Source organism: Sus scrofa, chromosome 9 (genome assembly GCF_054392235.1).
Source record: "Sus scrofa isolate SSC_HxYL_T2T_F1_AM1 chromosome 9, Sscrofa_HxYL_maternal_Yorkshire_Landrace_v2.0, whole genome shotgun sequence".
Taxonomy (NCBI): Eukaryota; Metazoa; Chordata; class Mammalia; order Artiodactyla; family Suidae; genus Sus; species Sus scrofa.
In genome coordinates this window covers 109,983,211-110,000,846 of record NC_139391.1, presented here as the reverse complement: position 1 = coordinate 110,000,846, position 17,636 = coordinate 109,983,211, and the positions used below count along the sequence as shown (strand labels likewise).

At 40.4% G+C, this 17,636-nt stretch overlaps 2 protein-coding genes and 1 long non-coding RNA gene across 14 annotated transcripts in view; 2 read left to right on the top strand and 1 right to left on the bottom strand.

Annotated features, from left to right (window-relative positions):
• ORC5 (origin recognition complex subunit 5) overlaps positions 1–17,636 on the top strand; it is a 1,223,002-nt gene that overhangs the window by 27,450 nt on the left and 1,177,916 nt on the right. The gene's annotated exons all lie outside the window — the stretch shown is intronic.
• The window catches only part of SRPK2 (SRSF protein kinase 2), a 265,786-nt gene that overhangs the window by 84,672 nt on the left and 163,478 nt on the right, over positions 1–17,636 (top strand). The gene's annotated exons all lie outside the window — the stretch shown is intronic.
• Positions 9,251–13,325, bottom strand: LOC146400074 (uncharacterized). Its single transcript, XR_014816108.1, has 2 exons — positions 11,128–13,325; positions 9,251–9,429 (listed from the first exon to the last, which is right to left on the bottom strand). It is a non-coding gene; the product is annotated as an uncharacterized LOC146400074 (long non-coding RNA).

Genomic DNA, 17,636 nt, shown 5'->3' with positions numbered 1-17,636 from the left:
TCCTACATTATGTCTAAAAACATTACGTAAATTTCCATTTGTGTTTCTTTTTCCCCTACCAGGAAGAGGAGAATGACTCTTAATTTGCACAGCAAGCCTTAATAGAACAATCCTTATTTACTGTATATCCTAGTTATCCTCTTAAAATTCCACCTCTCCACCCAGAAGCCCCAATCCCCTTTCCTTTGTTTAACTTCTTCATTCTTTATCACCTTTTGTTAAGAAGGTATGTAAGCCCCACATTCTAAGTTTTTCAGTGTCTTTTTGCATTGTGTGGGTAAAAAAATGTTTTTTCCTCCTATTGATATATCTTTTTATCAGTTTAATTTGCAGATCCCATTCTTTGAATGTAAGAGGGTCGTAAAGGATTTTTTTTTTCTCCTTTAACAGGTGCTTCATCTTTTTCCTTTTGGGTAGTTCTGCACTGACTTTCCTGTAAATTATGCACAAAACAACTAAAATAAGATGGAGAGAAGGCACATATTTTATCTGGAAGAAGCTTTTTTCTTTTTCTTTTTTTTTTCTTTTTTGTCTTTTTCTAGGGCCTCTCCTGCGGTGTATGGAGGTTCCCAGGCTAGGGGTCTAATTGGAGCTGTAGCCACCAGCCTACCCCAGAGCCACAGCAACGTGGGATCCAAGCTGTGTCTGAGACCTATACCACAGCTCACATGAATGCTGGATCCCTAACCCACTGAGTGAGGCCAGGGATTGAACCTGCAACCTCATGGTTCCTAGTCAGATTCATTAACCACTGAGCCATGATGGGAACGCCATATTTTTAAAAGTTATTTCACTAAAATAAACTAAATATTAATTCCTTTTCATGGTCTTTTATATACTGCTGTTATATAAAGTAATAGGCAATAAGATCTTGTTAGGTAAATGTTCTGTATTGTCTCCAAGGTTTTAGTGTCACAGAGAACATAGCAGTTTGTAAAAATTGATCTAAAGCATTTTGAACAATAGTATTTATTACCACAGCGTAGATGCTTTTAGACTATAGCCTGGAGTGATAGTTTCTATTATTCATTTAGGTCAGGGATCTTCTTTAGGTGGTAGTTGGTTTTAACATCATAGTCCAGGAAGGCTTTTAGCTTTTCTTTTAGCAAGAAGGTGACCCTTGTCTGAGATCTGTAGGCCTCACATAGCAATTACTAACAACAATTTGGGGCTAGGGCAGTCCTCAGGTGCCCAGAGTGGATTGCTTTTTTATCCCTAGTCTCTGGGTTCCTAGAGTCACAAATTGTTTTTCTTCTTCAGGGCCGCACCTGTGGTATATGGAAGTTCCCAGGCTAGGTGTCAAATCAGAGCTGCAGCTATTGGCCTACACCTCAGCCAGAGCAACTTGGGATCCGAGCCGCATCTGCAGCCTACACCGCAGCCTGCAGCAATGCCAGATCCTTAATCCACTGAATGAGGCCAGGGATAAGAAACTGCCATCCTTATGGAGCTAGTTGGTTTCTTAACCTGCTGAGGCACAACAGGAACTCATAGAGTCACACACAATATTGAAAAGAAAAGGTAGACCAAATATTTTGGTTTTTCTAGTTTTCCCCTTTTACTTGCCATTAGTCATATAACTAAGGCTTAGGATATTATCTAATGGGAAATGAAGGGTTAAGACAAAAGTCAGTCTCAATTCTTTGAGCAAGACCTTTCTTTTTACTTTAGTATGCATACATGCATATTATGCCTTGTTCAAGAAAGAATTTAAGGTGGCACTTTTCTGTAGCTTTCATAGCCTGAGAAAAACTTATTTATAAATGTATTTACACTTACTAGTCTCAAGTTGAAATGGATCTAGCTTCCAAGTGGTGTGTACTTACTCCAACAATGCTGCCATTGTACCTCAAGGTCTTGTTACGCCTTTAGATTTTGAATATGTTCGGTGGTTATAAATCTTTATCCTTTGATGTTAGAAATAATTTTTGGCTTTGGCTAAAAGTCTTTGAGTGCCAGACCTCGTGAATAACCTGGATAGACAATCTTGGTTGTTAGAGCTTTTGGTTTATTGTTTTTGACTCATGAGCTATGAGCCAGAATGGTTTCAGAATGATGGAACCAGTTTCTAAGCCACAGTTAACTCCTTGTTAGATCCAGCAGCTTTGAACAATGGGTCCAATTGACTCTTGGTCTTTTGGGGATTGCTCATATGTTAGCAGTGCCATTGAGATCAAGTAAACAAGTTAACATTTTCCTCACTTGTGATTTTGATATGGATGTTTTCTTGGGTTTGGACTGTAGCAAAGTTTTCTATCACACATTTCTTTTCAGGTTATGAGAACTTTTATCTTTAGCTCTAGTAATTTTCTCAAAGTGCCATTTTTTTTTTTTTAAAGCTGTTCATGGAAGATCTAAAATAGAGAACAATTTGATTGGTCTTTATTAGTGAAAAGGTTCGGAACAGTCTTCACTTCCTTTTCATATATTTATTTGCCACTGTCCCTTCACCTCTACTGCCTCTCCCCCTGCACCAACTTTTTCCTGTGTTCCCTGTATAATCTTTCAATTGGATGAATCAAATTGTTACTTTGATGCATTTTATAAATGAAGAAACAGACTTATGGAAAATGAGATTTACTTAATTTGAGGAATTGGAGATACTAAGGAATCAAAATTCAAATCCCATAGTTCTTTCTTTCATCTTTTCTTTAGGTTGTACCCATGGCACGTGGAAGTTTCCTAGACCAGGGATTTGAACTCTTGCTGCTGCAGTGACAGCCTGAATCCTTAACCCACTGAGCCACAAGGGAGCTCCTCAAATCCCAATTTTCTAACTCTGGAATTGAGAATTTTTTTTCAGTATGTAATGCTGTCATGATGGAATCAGTAGTACTTTCTTTAATTTTTATATTAATGTAAAAATTATGAGCTTTCCCCCTTTCTTTCCATATATTTTACTTGCGGAATTAATGCCATACAAAATTGAATGATAATTCTTTGCCTCAATGAGGTCATTCTTACATTTATATGGAGTGTATACATGCATTCATCTCAACTGATTGTGGTTTTTTTATTTTATCTTACTGATGTCTAGTTGATTTACAGTGTTAAGTTCTACTGTAGGGCAAAGTGATTGATTCATTTATACATATGTACATTCTTTTTTATAAATACTTTTCCATTAAGATTTATCACAGGATATTGAATATAGTTCCCTTTGTCATTCAGTAGGACCTTGTTTATCCATTCAGTATATAATAGTTTGCGTCTGCTAATCCCAAACTTCCAGTATGCCCCGCTGCCCCACAACACACCCACATCTTCTTTATCCATTCACCAACTGCTCGTTTTTTGGCTTTGAAAATAGTTGCTGCATATGAAAAAGTTACAGTATATTTTTCTTGTGCCTCTGCCTTTGCTGTTGCCAGAAAATTAGTTACATTTTATAGTCCTATTTATGTTTGTTTTGAAACATTAGTTTGTGTTGATGTTAGTCATGATGTAAGATACGTAGCCCTAAAAGTCACACTTAAAACTAATACTTGCAAGTGTTCTAATATTTGGTCATTTAAATTAATTTGTGTGTTTAAATTAGGTTGAAGCATGAAGAGTTTATTTGTTAAATATTATATTTTGTGTATGATGGTATCCTTGTGTGCTTGTGAGGTGAAGAAGTGATCATTTTTATTTTGGGAATATTTTGGACTTGTATAGATGTTTGTGTTGTATTCTGAGTTTGGATTGGAGTAGTTTATGTCACCCATCACTGACTTCATTCTGTGGGGACTGTGCTATGGGCATTCACTTCAACACCTGTTTGGTGATAGCTTCATTGGAAGGTATGAGTGTTGGAGAGCAGTGGGTCCCCAGATAAAAATTAGAATGCTTGTGGGAAAGGGGGCTAGCTGCACCAGAAGTTTCCTGTGACCTGTCACTGCCTGCCAATAAGCAAGAGTTTATAAACAAGTGCCACGTTAAACACTCTTAAACGTTAAACACAAATGCTTACAAGCTCAGTGGAAATAATTTATATAAAGGATTCCATCCATCCTGTCATATATAAGATAAGCCATTTTGGTGACCTGCATTCCTAAAAGGCATTGTATCACAATGGGTTATGCTTCTTGTGGGTTAAGGGCCTATAACATCTCTCCTGGGTCTATGGTACAACATGAGAAAAGGTTAATATTTCTTTTTTGACTTTTTTTTTTTTCCTTTGTCTTTTTGCCTTTTCTAAGGCCGCTTCCGTGGCATGTGGAGGTTCCCAGGCTAGGGGTCTAATCAGAGCTGTTGCTGCTGGCCTACGCCAAAGCCACAGCAACGTGGGATCCAAGCCGTGTCTGCGACCTACACCACAGCTCATGGCAGTGCTGGATCCTTAACCCACTGAGCAAGACCAGGGATCGAACCTGCAACCTCATGGTTCCTAGTTGGATTCGTTAACCACTGTACCATGACAAGAACTCCGAGAAAAGTTTAATATTTCTAATTAATTTTTTAAAATTCCTCTTTAAGATAATATAGCATACTGATTTTCCCTAACTAGAAATAAATAGATTAACTATAGAATTCTTTTAGGTTCTCTCTCTCTCTTTTTTTTTTTTTTGGTAGGCCTTAAAAAAGTGACAAGATAAAGAATACTACCAGAAAGAAATAATTAAGATTTGGTTAAACAGAAAAAATTATAGAACATAAGAGCACCAAATCTCAAAGATTAAAGATCAGGGAGTTCCCATTATGGCTCAGTGAAAATGAATCCAGCTAGTGTCCATGAAATCATGGGTTCAATCCCTGGCCTTGCTCGGTAGGTTGAGGAGCCACTGTTGCTGTGAGCTGTCGTGTGGGTCGCTGATGCAGCTCGGATCTGGTGTTGCTGTGGCTATGGCATAGGTCAGCGACTCCAGTGCTGATTGGACCCCTGGCCTGGGAACCTCCAGATGCTGCAGGTGCGGCCCTTAGAAAAACAAAAAAGATGAAAAAAAGGTTAAAGAACAGAGAACTGAGGCCTAACAAACTTCAGCATCTCTTCCCAAAACTAATAAAGCCTTGGAATTTAACCTAGGTTTTGTGACTCCAAGTCCACTGTTGAAATTATTGAGAGAAGATGCTTGATACTTAGGTTGTGGAAGGAAGGATAAGATCTAGAAGAGAAAGGTATACTCTTTGTCAGATGCTCGCAGAAGTTTGGCAAGAATGATAATTGAGAGTTGCCTGTTAATCTGGTAATCTTTATCAGCAGCTTTTATTGAGTGCCTGCTGTGTCAGGGGCCTTGTGTTTGAGTTCTTAGGAGTACAGAGAGGAGGACCTTGTCATCAATTCTTGTGGTCAGGGTGAGGGAGGAGGGAAGATGAACCTTTGCACTCTTTAGTAGTGACAGACACGATCAGATGGTCTCTCAGGTTTCGTTCGCCTCTAAGATTCTGTGACTCTTTCTCAAGCTGCCAGTCCCTGGACTACTCTCCCAGGGTAGAAACTCTGGGAGTCTGTTTTGGGATGTGGGGCATGTGGGATAGGTGAGGTTTTCTTCAAAGCATGGGATATGATAGAAGAAAGTATTAGGGTTTCAATTAAAGAAAGTGTTATTTGTTCTGCAAATAATGAAAGTGAAGCTTCCCTCTAATAAATATTTAGATGCAGTTTGTTTGTTTGTTTGCTGCCCCTGCAGCATATATAAGTTCCCAGGCTAGGAATTGAACCTGGGCCATAGTAATGACCTGAGCTGCTGCAACAACAATGCTGGGTCTTTAACTTCACAAGTTTCTATAATTCTTAATTTCTGAAAAGTTTTTTTTTTTTTTTAAATAACCAATACCTTTTTCAAACAGGTTAGTGAAATGTGAAATTCTTTTTTTTTTTTTTTTTTTTGTCTTTTTGCCTTTTTCTAGGGCCGCACCTGCACCATATGGAGGTTCCCAGGCTAGGGGTCGAATCAGAGCTGTAGCCACCAGCCTACGCCACAGCCACAGCAACTCGGCACCCGAGCTGTGTCTGCGACCTACACCACAGCTCACAGCAATGCCGGATCCTTAACCCACTGAGCAAGGGCAGGGATCGAACCTGCAACCTCATGGTTCCTAGTTGGATTCGTTAACCACTGTGCCATGATGGGAACTCTGAAATGTGAAATTCTTAAAACAAGTTTTATCCCTCATCCTGTCTGTGGGGTATATGGAAAAAAACTCATTCAAAAAATGATGTAGATGACTGGAGTTGCTGTCGTGGCTCAGGGCTAATGCACCTGACTGGTATCCATTAGGATGCAGGTTCGATCCCTGGTCTTGCTCAGTAGGTTAAGGATCTGGTGTTGCTGTGAGCTGTGGTGTAGACTGCAGATGCAACTCGGATCCCAAGTTGCTGTGGCTGTGGTATAGGCCAGCAGCTATAGCTCCGATTCAACCCCTAGCCTAGCAACTTAAGATATCTGCAGGTATGGCCCTAAAAAGACCAAAAAAAAAAAAAAAAAAAAAAAAAAAAAGTAGTGTAGATCGAGTTCCTGCTGTAGCACAATGGGGTTGGCAGTCTCTGCAGTGCCAGGTCACAGGTTCCTTACCTGGCCTGGCATAGTGAGTTAAAGGATTGGATGTTGCCACAGCTGTGGCATATGTGATCCCTGGCCCGGGAACTCTGTATGCATCATGGTGGCCAAAAAAAGAGGAAGAAAAATCATGTAGATGAAAAAGATGCTACTCAAAATGTTGAGATAGGGGATACAGCCTTTAGTTCAGGGGGGCTATGGGATATTTGAACTTTACTTGGAAATATCAAACTCTCCTATCTGAATGGGGTAATCAGTCTTAAAATTGGGTAAGTCAGACTCTCGGTACAGTGGGAATAGTAGCCCCCACCTCCATCCAGGCCCTGCAGAAGAAAAGATACTAGAGGAACCAGGGCCTTCTTTCCTAGGGCCAGTAGAGAAATTGTGCTCTCGGGCAAGCAATCCTGTTAGGGCAGGAAACAATCCTTTTAGAGTTGTGAAGGAGGATGTAGGGAATTGCTGAGGATTCTTATGTTCCAGTGGGGACTAGGGAGGGGGCTGGGAAGTTAGGGCAGATTAGTGGTGTTCAGACGATGTGGATAATGTGGACTGATTGGGCTGTACGGATCTGGGAAGTTGGCAGTTTTAAGCTGGTTTCCTTGGTAGTGATGAAATCACTGTGTGGAGGTCAAATGAAGGCCTCCTGGGCAAGGCAGGCTCAGTTTGGTGGCTTTACGTCCTGCTATCCTGCTGGGCTGGTAGGGAATCAGCCCAGAGAGTTGTTAGGCCTTTTATTTGGTAATTTTGATTGCTTTTGTATTATAGTAGTGATTGGATCGAGTTTTGTTTAATGAGGTTTTTAGCTTTTTAGTCCCCTAAAACATCTTGCCCAAAATACTAGCATGCCAGAAGTGTCTGCCATGAATACAAAGTGGTTGAGAAGAATCCCTTCCCCCCAGTAGCTATTTCCTGAACAGCCTCATTCTTTCACATCTTTGTATATCGCTTATGGTATTTCCTCTTCCTAGAATGTTATTCTCTGCCTAGTGAACTGTTGCTCAGTATAAATACCACCCCTCCTGTCTGTTAGCTGCTGAGTCCCTTCTCCTGCCATTGCACATGGGCTTACTCTGTTTTTATACTGCTCACTGTATATTTTAGAGTTGATCATGTTTTAGTGAGTTGATCATATATTCTTATATCCATAGGTCAAATATAGGTGCTTAGAAAACATTTGTGAAATTAATATTGTGGTCAGGGCCAGGACTTTGATCAAACAATAAAAATAAAAAATAATTGATACTTTGCTGCATAATATACAAAAATTAACTCAAAATGGACTCTGAACTTAAATGTGAAATTTACAGACAACTAGAAGAAAGCATTAGAAGAAAAATCTTTGTAACTTATATGTTGGCCAAAAATTTCTTAGGTAGGATACCAAAAGCATAATCAATTTAAAAAATTGGACTTCCAGAGTTCCCGTCGTGGCACAGTGGTTAACGAATCCGACTAGGAACCATGAGGTTGCGGGTTCGATCCCTGCCCTTGCTCAGTGGGTTAACGATCCGGCGTTGCCGTGAGCTGTGGTGTAGGTTGCAGACACGGCTCGGATCCCGCGTTGCTGTGGCTCTGGCGTAGGCCGGTGGCTGCAGCTCCGATTCAACCCCTAGCCTGGGAACCTCCATATGCCGCGGGAGCGGCCCAAGAAATAGCAACAATAACAACAACAACAACAACAAAGACAAAAGACAAAAGACAAAAAAAAAAAAAAAAATTGGACTTTCATCAAAGTTTTCTCTTTAAAAGATGCCTTTAGAGTTCCTGTCGTGGCGCAGAGGAAACAAATCTGACTAGGAACCATGAGGTTGTAGGTTCGATCCCTGGCCTCTCTCAGTGGGTTAAGGATCCAGCGATGCCGTGAGCTGTGGTGTATGTAGGTCACAGATGTGGCTCGGATCTGGCCTTGCTGTGGCTCTGGTGTAGGCCGGCAGCAACAGCTCTGATTAGACCCCTAGCCTGGGAACCTCCATATGCTGCAGGTGTGGCCCTAAAATGACAAAAGACCCAAAAAAAAAAAAAAAAAAAAAGATGCCCTTAAGATAACAAAAGGAGAAGCCACTAATTGATAGAAAATATTTGTAAATTACATATCTGATAAAAACCTTTTATACAGAATAGATAAAGAATTTTGTATACTCAGTAATAATGAAAGTTAAAAAACTGGGCAAAAGACCTGACATTTCACTGAAGAAGATAAATATGTAAAAAGATGGTCCATTTTGTCAGTCATTAGGGGAATGTAAATGAGACCATGAGATACTTCTGCACACCTTTTAGAATAAAGAGAGATGGTGTCAAGTGCTGGAGATGAATTGGAGCTGCTCGACCCCTTACATGTCATACCATACAACCCACTCCTGGGCTTTACCCAAATGAAATAAAAACTTAGGTTCATACAAAAAGAGTCGTGCAAGTTTTATAGCAGCTCTTTTGTTTACAAGTGCCAAAAATGGGAACCATTCACATTTTTCTCAACTGGTAAATAGATAAACCAACTGTGACACATTCCACTTAGTAGAATATTGCTGAGCAATAGGAATAATTATTTATTATTACCATTACAGTACCATTTCAACTAATATCATTTTAACAAATGGATGGCTCTAACATGTATTATCCTAAGTGAAGGAAACCAGACTCAAAAGCACGAAGATTGTGCAGTGGCATTTGTATTGGAAGAGGCAAGATGCTGGGACCTGGGCGTGGGGGAGGTTGGTTGTAGAGTGGCCTGGGGGAATCATTCTGGGCAATGGAACAATGGAACTCTTTTGTATTTTCTTTTTTTTTTTTTTTTTAAGGGCTACACTTCTGGCATATGAAAGTTTCCAGACTAGGTGTTGAATCGGGGATATAGCTACCGGTCTACGTCACAGCCATAGCAGCACCACATCAGAGCCCCGTCTGCTACCTACACCACAGCTCATGGCAATGCCGTATCCTTAACCCACTGAGCGAGGCCAGGGATCAAACCCAAATCTTTGTGGATACTAGTCGGGTCTGTTACTGCTGAGCCATGACAGGAACTTCACGAGTGTCTTGAAAAATCTGCAAATGTTGAATAAGACAACATTTAGTGAAGTTTGTTATTAAGGAAAATGTGGCAAGGCGTGATATATGTGCCTGCTGCACCCTCCCTTGCGTTTTCAGTGGTTGTGACCATTGTGGTTTGTAGACTGTCACTTCATTCTGTCAGTATTGTTTTCATAACTTGGCCTCTGTCCACTGGTGCCAAGTAGAAATGTGGAGACAGAGGGAGTTTCCGTTGTGGCTCCATGGTTAACGAACCTGACTAGGATCCATGAGGATGTGGGTTCGATCCCTGGCCTTGCTCAGTGAGTTAAGGGTCTGGCTGCCATGAGCTGTGGTGTAGGTTGCAGTTGAGGCTCAGATCTGTTGTTGCTGTTGCTGTGGGCGTAGGCTGGCACCTGTAGCTCTGATTCGACCCCTAGCCTGGGAACTTCCATATGCCACGTGTGCGGCCTTAAAACAAAACAAAACAATTCAGAGACAGAGTTTTGGGTGAAGGAGAAAAAATAACTTTTCTTGCCTTGCCCCAGGCAGAGGAGGCCACAGCAGGCTAATGCCTTAAAGACTGTGACCTCCCTTGGGGAAAAATTGCATGGAGTTTTATAGTCTAAAAGGAGAAAAACACGGTTTCAGATGAGAATCAGGATTTGGACACAAATGAATTCTTTCGGGGAATCTTACTCATCAAGCTATCATCAGGAGAAAGCTATCATCAGGAGATCTCAGCATGATCCTTGCGGTGGTCTTCTGGGTTATTGCCTAGAATAACAGTTCTTGCAAAAAGGGCATATTGATCAGAAATTAGAACTAGGAAATTTCCTAAAAATATCATGTGCTAGTAATCTTTAACTCAGAGGCAATTGTGCATGGGGTGCCTAAGCTTTAGCTCACAGGTGACTACGTTTAGGGTGTAGTCAAACAAGGGAGAAGAATAAGGAAGGGCTTCTAGCTGCTCGTATTAATTTCTAAAAGAAGCGTAAAAAATACAACTTTTCTCTTGGGTGTATAAGATCCCTTGAGAGGGAACCAGGATCCTACCCTAAGGCTGTACTATTGTTGCTTGACTGTTCCTCCCTTGTCTTTGCATCCCCTCCCTTCCCTGATCTGCAACTGTGTCTGAGCTTGCCCTTTGGAACTCGGGGAAGGCCATGGAGGCTGAATGAGGCCTGTTTCCTATAAACAAGAAATGAGGCACACAGAAAGGTTTTTGTGCCCAGGAGCCCCATAGGGCCCTGCTCAGTTACAGTGTATTATTGAACAACATGTAAAACTAAAAATGTGTAATTGGAAGCTGGTTTGCTGTTTCTAACAGTCCATTCTAAAATAAAATTATTATTTCATTTTGATGGTTTTGTTACACTTGTGAGTTATTGTTACTGAAGATTTCCTAGAGTAATGCCCAGTGGGTGGGTGGGGGAGCTTAATGAGTATTCTTTTTTTTTTTTTTTTTGTCTTTTTGCCTTTTCTAGGGCCCCTTCTGCAGCATATGGAGATTCCCAGGCTAGGGGCCCAGTCGGAGCTGTAGTGCCAGCCTACGTCAGAGCCACAGCAACGCGGGATCTGAGCCGCGTCTGCAACCTACACCACAGCTCACGGCAGCGCCGGATCCTTAACCCACTGAGCAAGGTCAGGGATCGAACCCGAAACCTCATGGTTCCTAGTTGGATTCGTTAACCACTGATCCATGATGGGAACTCCTAATGAGTATTCTTAGTATCTACATTTTTAAGTTTGTTTATGACACCTGAACCCCACCATAAATGTTATTGTGACTCCCCATAACTGTTATGAGAAACAGTATATAGTAGTGGCTTCTGGTGCCAGGTTGTCGGCGTTTGTCCCCCAGCTTTGCTGTTTTTTTGCTGGCTGTGTGACCTTGGGTAAAATTATTTACCTTCTCTGTCTCTGTTTCCTCATCAGTAAACAGGGATGATAATTACACTGCTGGCTCCATTGAGGGTTTGTGTGGATGAAATGTGCTAAAGGAAAGCTCTCATAACAGGTAGCATGCAGGGAGCTCAATATCAGTGTTAGCTGCTGTTATTTTTGTTGCAGTTGTTATTTTTTTTATACTCTGTCACTCAGTATCCTCATAAGCCTTCTCTAAATGTTGAAATATGAGAGTGGCTATGATGCTGTTTCTCCTTTGGCTCCCTGAGACTAGATTTCTTTAGTTCTGGTTAGAGTCACCTGACTTAAATCCTATTTTCTTGTCTTGTTTCCCTGCAATTCCTGTATCTTATATTTCATTGCATATTTGATTTTTAGTAAATATGCTTGATACATTTGGAATCTGCCTTATGATGAGTCTTATATAAACTAATTGTAAACAGTTTGTTACAGCAGACCCTCTTCTATGTTCAGAGGTACAAAACTATTTCATTGCCTTAAAAAATATGAGATTGGAGTTCCCCTTGTGGCTCAGCAGGTTAAGAATCCAACATTGTGAGGATATGGGACCCCTGGCCTCACTTAGTGGGTTATGGATGTGGTGTTGCCACAAGCTGGGGCATAGGTCGAGGATGTGGCTTGGATCTGGTGTTGCCATGGCTGTGGCATAGGCCGGCAGCTGTAACTCTAATTCAACCCCTAGCCTTGGAACTTCGATATGCTGCAGATGCAGCTGTAAAAAGAAAAAGAAAAAAGAAAAATGAGGCAAAACTAAATGTATCTCAAGTTAGAAACCAGGGAGTTTTGTTTTAAATTGAGATTCGGAAACCTTAGTAAATTTAGAGGACTGAGTACTGTCAGGAGAACATCAACTTGTTTAGTTCTCTGTGTACTGTGTTACTTTTTTAAAATTGAGAAGTGCTCTCAGCACAAAGCTGATTGTGTTTTTCAGAGTATTTTGAAGACGTCTATTAAAAAGCACTTGTGGAATGGTTTGCGGAAATGGCTCTGAGGTTTCAGAGTATTCTAGTCCTCTTCAAATCCATTCTTCAGTAGGAAAAAATAAGACTTGTTTTTTAAGCTTGATGGTAGCAAACTGATTTACTAGACTTTTCTCTTTGTGGGGTTGAATTGGGTAGTGTTCATTAGAGGGACATAAAAGAACCATGAACTCATTCGCTAGCAGTGTTATGCCCTCTATTGTGAGAATTTGAGGCAACTCTTGCGGCCCCTTTTACTACCTATATAAGGCACCTTCACTGGAGAACCTGAACCCTGTTTCTCCTTCCTAGTGCTTGGTAACTTCTGTTCTATTCTCTCTCTCTTTCTCTTCCTCTCTTTTGGCCGTGCCTACAACATGTGGACATTCCCCAGGACAGGAATGCCTATGTAGTGCCCTATGTTGCTACAGTGACAATGCTGGGTCCTTAACCCGCTGCACCACAAGGGAACTCCCTGTTTTCTCTCTCTTTTAACTTGCTCATCTAGGTACTTCATTTAAGTGGAATTATACAATATTTGTCCATTTGTGTCTGGCTTGCTTCACTTAGCATGTTTTGAAAAGTTCATCCATGTTGTAATGTGAGTCAGAATTTTATTCTTTTTTATAGCTGAATAATACTCCACAGATCCAATAATATATATATTTAACCTAACATATCCAAAGTAGTATCATCTTAACATGTCATCTTTTTAAAGGTATTATTGAAGTATTTTTCTTTTGTTTTGTGCTAAGCATATCTGGTAAGACTCGCCACATTTCAGGTGCTTAGGGGCTAACCGTGGCTAGTGATGGCTGCACAGGATAATGCAGGCCTGGATAAGGAAAGGGTTACTTAAGATTACTAAGTGGCACAAACTTTTTTTTACAGGAAAAGTATTTGCTGAAAGACAATGTCAGAGAAGATTTTAGTTATCAGACATAGCAAAAAAGGAATGTAAAACAATAATGAAGATCCATGCATAGCTTTTCCTTTGTTTCAAATCTCACATGACATAGGAATCTTTAGAGGAAGAAGTATTCTGCTGTGAATTTTTTTTTTTAACTAGAACTGATGGTAAGAAAACCTAAGGAACTCTTGTCAGGATTTTTTTTTTTTTTGTCTTTTTTTTGCTATTTCTTTGGGCCGCTCCCGCGGCATATGGAGGTTCCCAGGCTAGGGGTCGAATCGGAGCTGTAGCCACTAGCCTATGCCAGAGCCACAGCAACGCGGGATCCGAGCCGCGTCTGCAACCTACACCACAGCTCACGGCAACGCCGGATCGTTAACCCACTGAGCAAGGGCAGGGACCGAACCCGCAACCTCATGGTTTCTAGTCGGATTCGTTAACCACTGCGCCACGACGGGAACTCCTCTTGTCAGGATTTTTTATTTGATTCACACTGTCCTAAATACAGTGCTGGTAAACATTAGGTAATTAATGTTTTGAGTAGAAAAGTTTGAATAATGAGTAGAACTGGAACATAAATTTGCAGTGAGTGCCATAGGGTAAAAAACTTGGTAAAGAACTCTTGCTCAAGCTGTGCAGTTTTTCCTTTCCCTTCCTTAAACTTTGGGGACTGTGCCTGGTGTGTGTCCGTCACACACTCTTCTGACTCCTTGGGCTGTCAGGAACTAGGAGCATACAGATAGGGTATAGACTGGATGGATATGTCCCCTGGCAGCCCTTTCAGATGTGGCTCTGTGTGTGCTATATTACCCGCAGGGATTGCATTAGGTATGAATCTTGGCCCCAGTGCAGGTGGCCCAACATCTTGTGGATCATGTAGCCTGGCCAGAAAAGATGAATTGGAATAATGCCATTCCTACCTCAGGAATTTGGATTTCTGAAACTGAGAGATTAGGTCAGTTTGGGAGGGCCTATCATCGTAAGATGATAATAGTATTGAATTCAGAGTTTAGTAGACCCAGGGCCAAGTCTGCCACTTTATAGCTGGGTGACTTTAGACATGTTAACTTACATGTTAGGCTTTTTCCCTCCTTTACTTATCTATAAAATAGTGATGATATTTATGTTTTCATGAAGATAAAGAAATGTAATCCCTACCAAATTTAAGAGTTATTACTGCCATTATAATACAAAGCAAAGGTTATTTTTGTCATTGTAATGTAGAAGAGCCTGGCATACTTTTATTTTCCACATGCAAGTTATAGAGCTGACTATTTGAGAAAGAACAAAGCACATGCCCAAAGAGAGAATCAGGTGTACTGTGGCACTGGGACCCTTGAAAGAGCAGGACCAGAACTTTTTTTATGAACCTTGATGTAGGACTCAAAACATTCGATTATTATAGACAGTTTAAGGAAGAACTTTATGTACACTGTGAAAGAACTATCTATCGATAGCTTTCTTAGCAGGTTAGAACGAGCCAGTTAGAAACGAGCTTATATAGTGACTATATAAGGGGCAACATAGAAAAGCAATAATAAGTAAAAGGCAGTCTCTTAATCTGGAGCCCTTGTGGCAGAAGCTGACCTTCGGCTACCTTTCAGAGGCCCTGAGAATATCAGTGTAGTGCCTAAAATGAAAGGCTTTGAGGTGGCCAAGAAACTTTGTTGTCCTCAGCATGAATGTTTGAATCCAGCATGGTTTAAATAAGGTAGGTAATGTTTCAACTGTGATGAGCACATGGTTGTCCAGAATCGCTCATTCCTCGAAGCCTTGGTAGCTGAGGTTTACTAGTATTTCAGAGGAGGGAGTAAGAGACTATGCTGTGACAGCAGTGGAAAAACTCAGAAGGTGACTAGGCAATTGTTTTAGGATAAACAATGTTCTACTTTTGTCCTGGCACATCTTTCAGTTATTCTTCTGGTTAAAAACATTTTTTAAAGTTATGATGTCTTTGGGAGTTCCCATCATGGCTCAGTGGAAATGAATCTGACTGGCATCCATGAGGATGCAGCTTTGATCTCTGGACTCGCTCAGTGGGTTAGGGATCCAGTGTTGCCATGAGCTGTGGTGTAGGTCGCAGATGTGGCTCGGATCTGGTGTTGCTGTGGTGTAGGCTGGTGGCTACAGCTCCGATTCCACCCCTAGCCTGGCAACCTCCATATGCTGCAGGGGCGGCCCTAAAGAAGACAAAAGACCAAAAAAAAAAAAAAAGTTATGATATCTTTTATGCATGTAATACATGAATTATAAATGTAAATTTTGGGAACAATAAAATAGATACCTGAATACCCACACCCTAACTCAAGAAATAGAGTTCTTTCAGTCCATTTACTACTCCCCCCGCATCTACATTTGTAGCCTGAGTCTAAATTTCAGACAGAGTTTAGAAAAAGTTAAGTATTTCATGTGAGTTAGTATATTTCAGACTGAGGAATTGTTTTGTTATTAAAATGGATAATTATGTGACTAGAAGGAAGTTTTTTTTTTTTTTCTTTAGGGAAGACTAAGATTTCTTTCTTTCTTTTTCTTTTTTTTTTTTTTTAGGGCCGCACTTGAAGCATATGGAAGTTCCCAGGCTAGTGTTGAATCCAGCTCCTGGCCTAAGCCACAGCCATAGCAACTCCAGGTCTGAGCCACGTCTGCTGCTTACACTATGGCTCATGGCAACATTAGATCCTTAACCCATTGAGCTAGGCCAGGGAACGAACACGTATCCTTATGGATACTAGTCAGGTTTGTTACTGCTGAACCACAACAGGAACTCCAAGACTAGAACTTCTTAAAGGTCTGTCCTTGAGCCATTTTATACTTAACTCTTTAATGCTGTAGTTCTTTTGTGGGGAGTGCTTCTTGCTCTGTAACTGCCCTGCACTTTACTTTCTTGTGAGCACATGCCTTCTTCCTCTGCATGGTCTAACAAAAGCGCATCTAATAATTTAGATGGCTCTACTTAGAAAATTTAGTGTTTTTTTTTCTTTTTTCTTTGCTTTTTAGGGCTGCAATTGCAGCATATGGAGGTTTCCAGGCTAGGGGTTGAATCAGAGCTGTAGCTGCCAGTGTACACCACAGCCACAGCAACACCAGATCTGAGTTGTGTCTGACATACACCACAGCTCATGGCAGCTCTGGATCCTTAACCCACTGAGCGAGGCCAGGGATCAAACCCACATCCTCATGGATCCTAGTAGGGTTCGTTAACCACTGAGCCACAAAGGGAACTCCTAGAAAATTTAGTTTTTATTTTAAATTGTCACCTATAGGATTCTCTTTCTCTACAGCAGAAGTTTCATAAGCACTCATTATGCATTAATTGAGACTTGCTCATTTTAGGGTTGCTAAATTAATATATACACATATGTATATATACATTTGCTTTCTTGGTATTTTTTAAATTAAAGTATAGTTGATTTACAGTGCTGTGCCAATTTCTCCTATACAGCAAAGTGACCCATTCATTAATATATATGTGTGTGTATTTGTATATGTGTGTGTATGTATATATATATAATATACATTCTTTTTCTCATATTATCTTCCAACATGCTCTACCCCAAGAGATGGATATAGTTTTCTATGCTATATAGTAGGATCTCATTGGTTATCCATTCTAAGTGTAATAGTTTGCATCTACTAACTAACCCCAGACTCCCAGTTCATCCCACTCCCTCCCTGCTCCCTTTTGGTAACCACAAGTCTGTTTTCTATGCCTGTGAGTCTGTGTCTGTTTTGCAGATAGGTTAATTTGTGCCATACTTTAGATTATGAGTGATTCATATGAGTGATATCATATGGTATTTGTCCTTCTCTTTCTGACTTCACTTAGAATGAGAATCTCTGGTTTCATCAGTGTTGCTACAAATGAATCCCTGTATTTTTAGATAGGTAGTTTTTTTCAATTCACTGATTTATTTCAGCAATTTTGTTTTGTTTTAGGAGCCTGTTCATGATGGAATTAGAAGAGACAGACTAAATTTATTTTTTAATGCTAATTCTAAATGGCCAATTTTGTACAACCTCCATAAGACTCCATTTCTTATGATAGAACAGTGTCAGAAAAATTCAGCTGTTCTTTTTTTCCCCTTCAGTATAACACTCTCAAAATTTCAACAGAACATTGCTTTGACCTTGATTAAACTGTGAATTTTGTTTGAAAGTGAAAATTGGCATTTTAGAGACTATTTATAATGGTGTGATTGCAGTCTTTATGCAGAGTGTCCGTTCGAAAGCCACGTAACCATAAAAGGGACTTTTTTAAAATGGAGTATCCTTTGGTAACACTTAACATTATTTAAGAAAATTATTATTTTTTATTTTGTTTTTGTTTTTGGCCATACCTGCAGCATT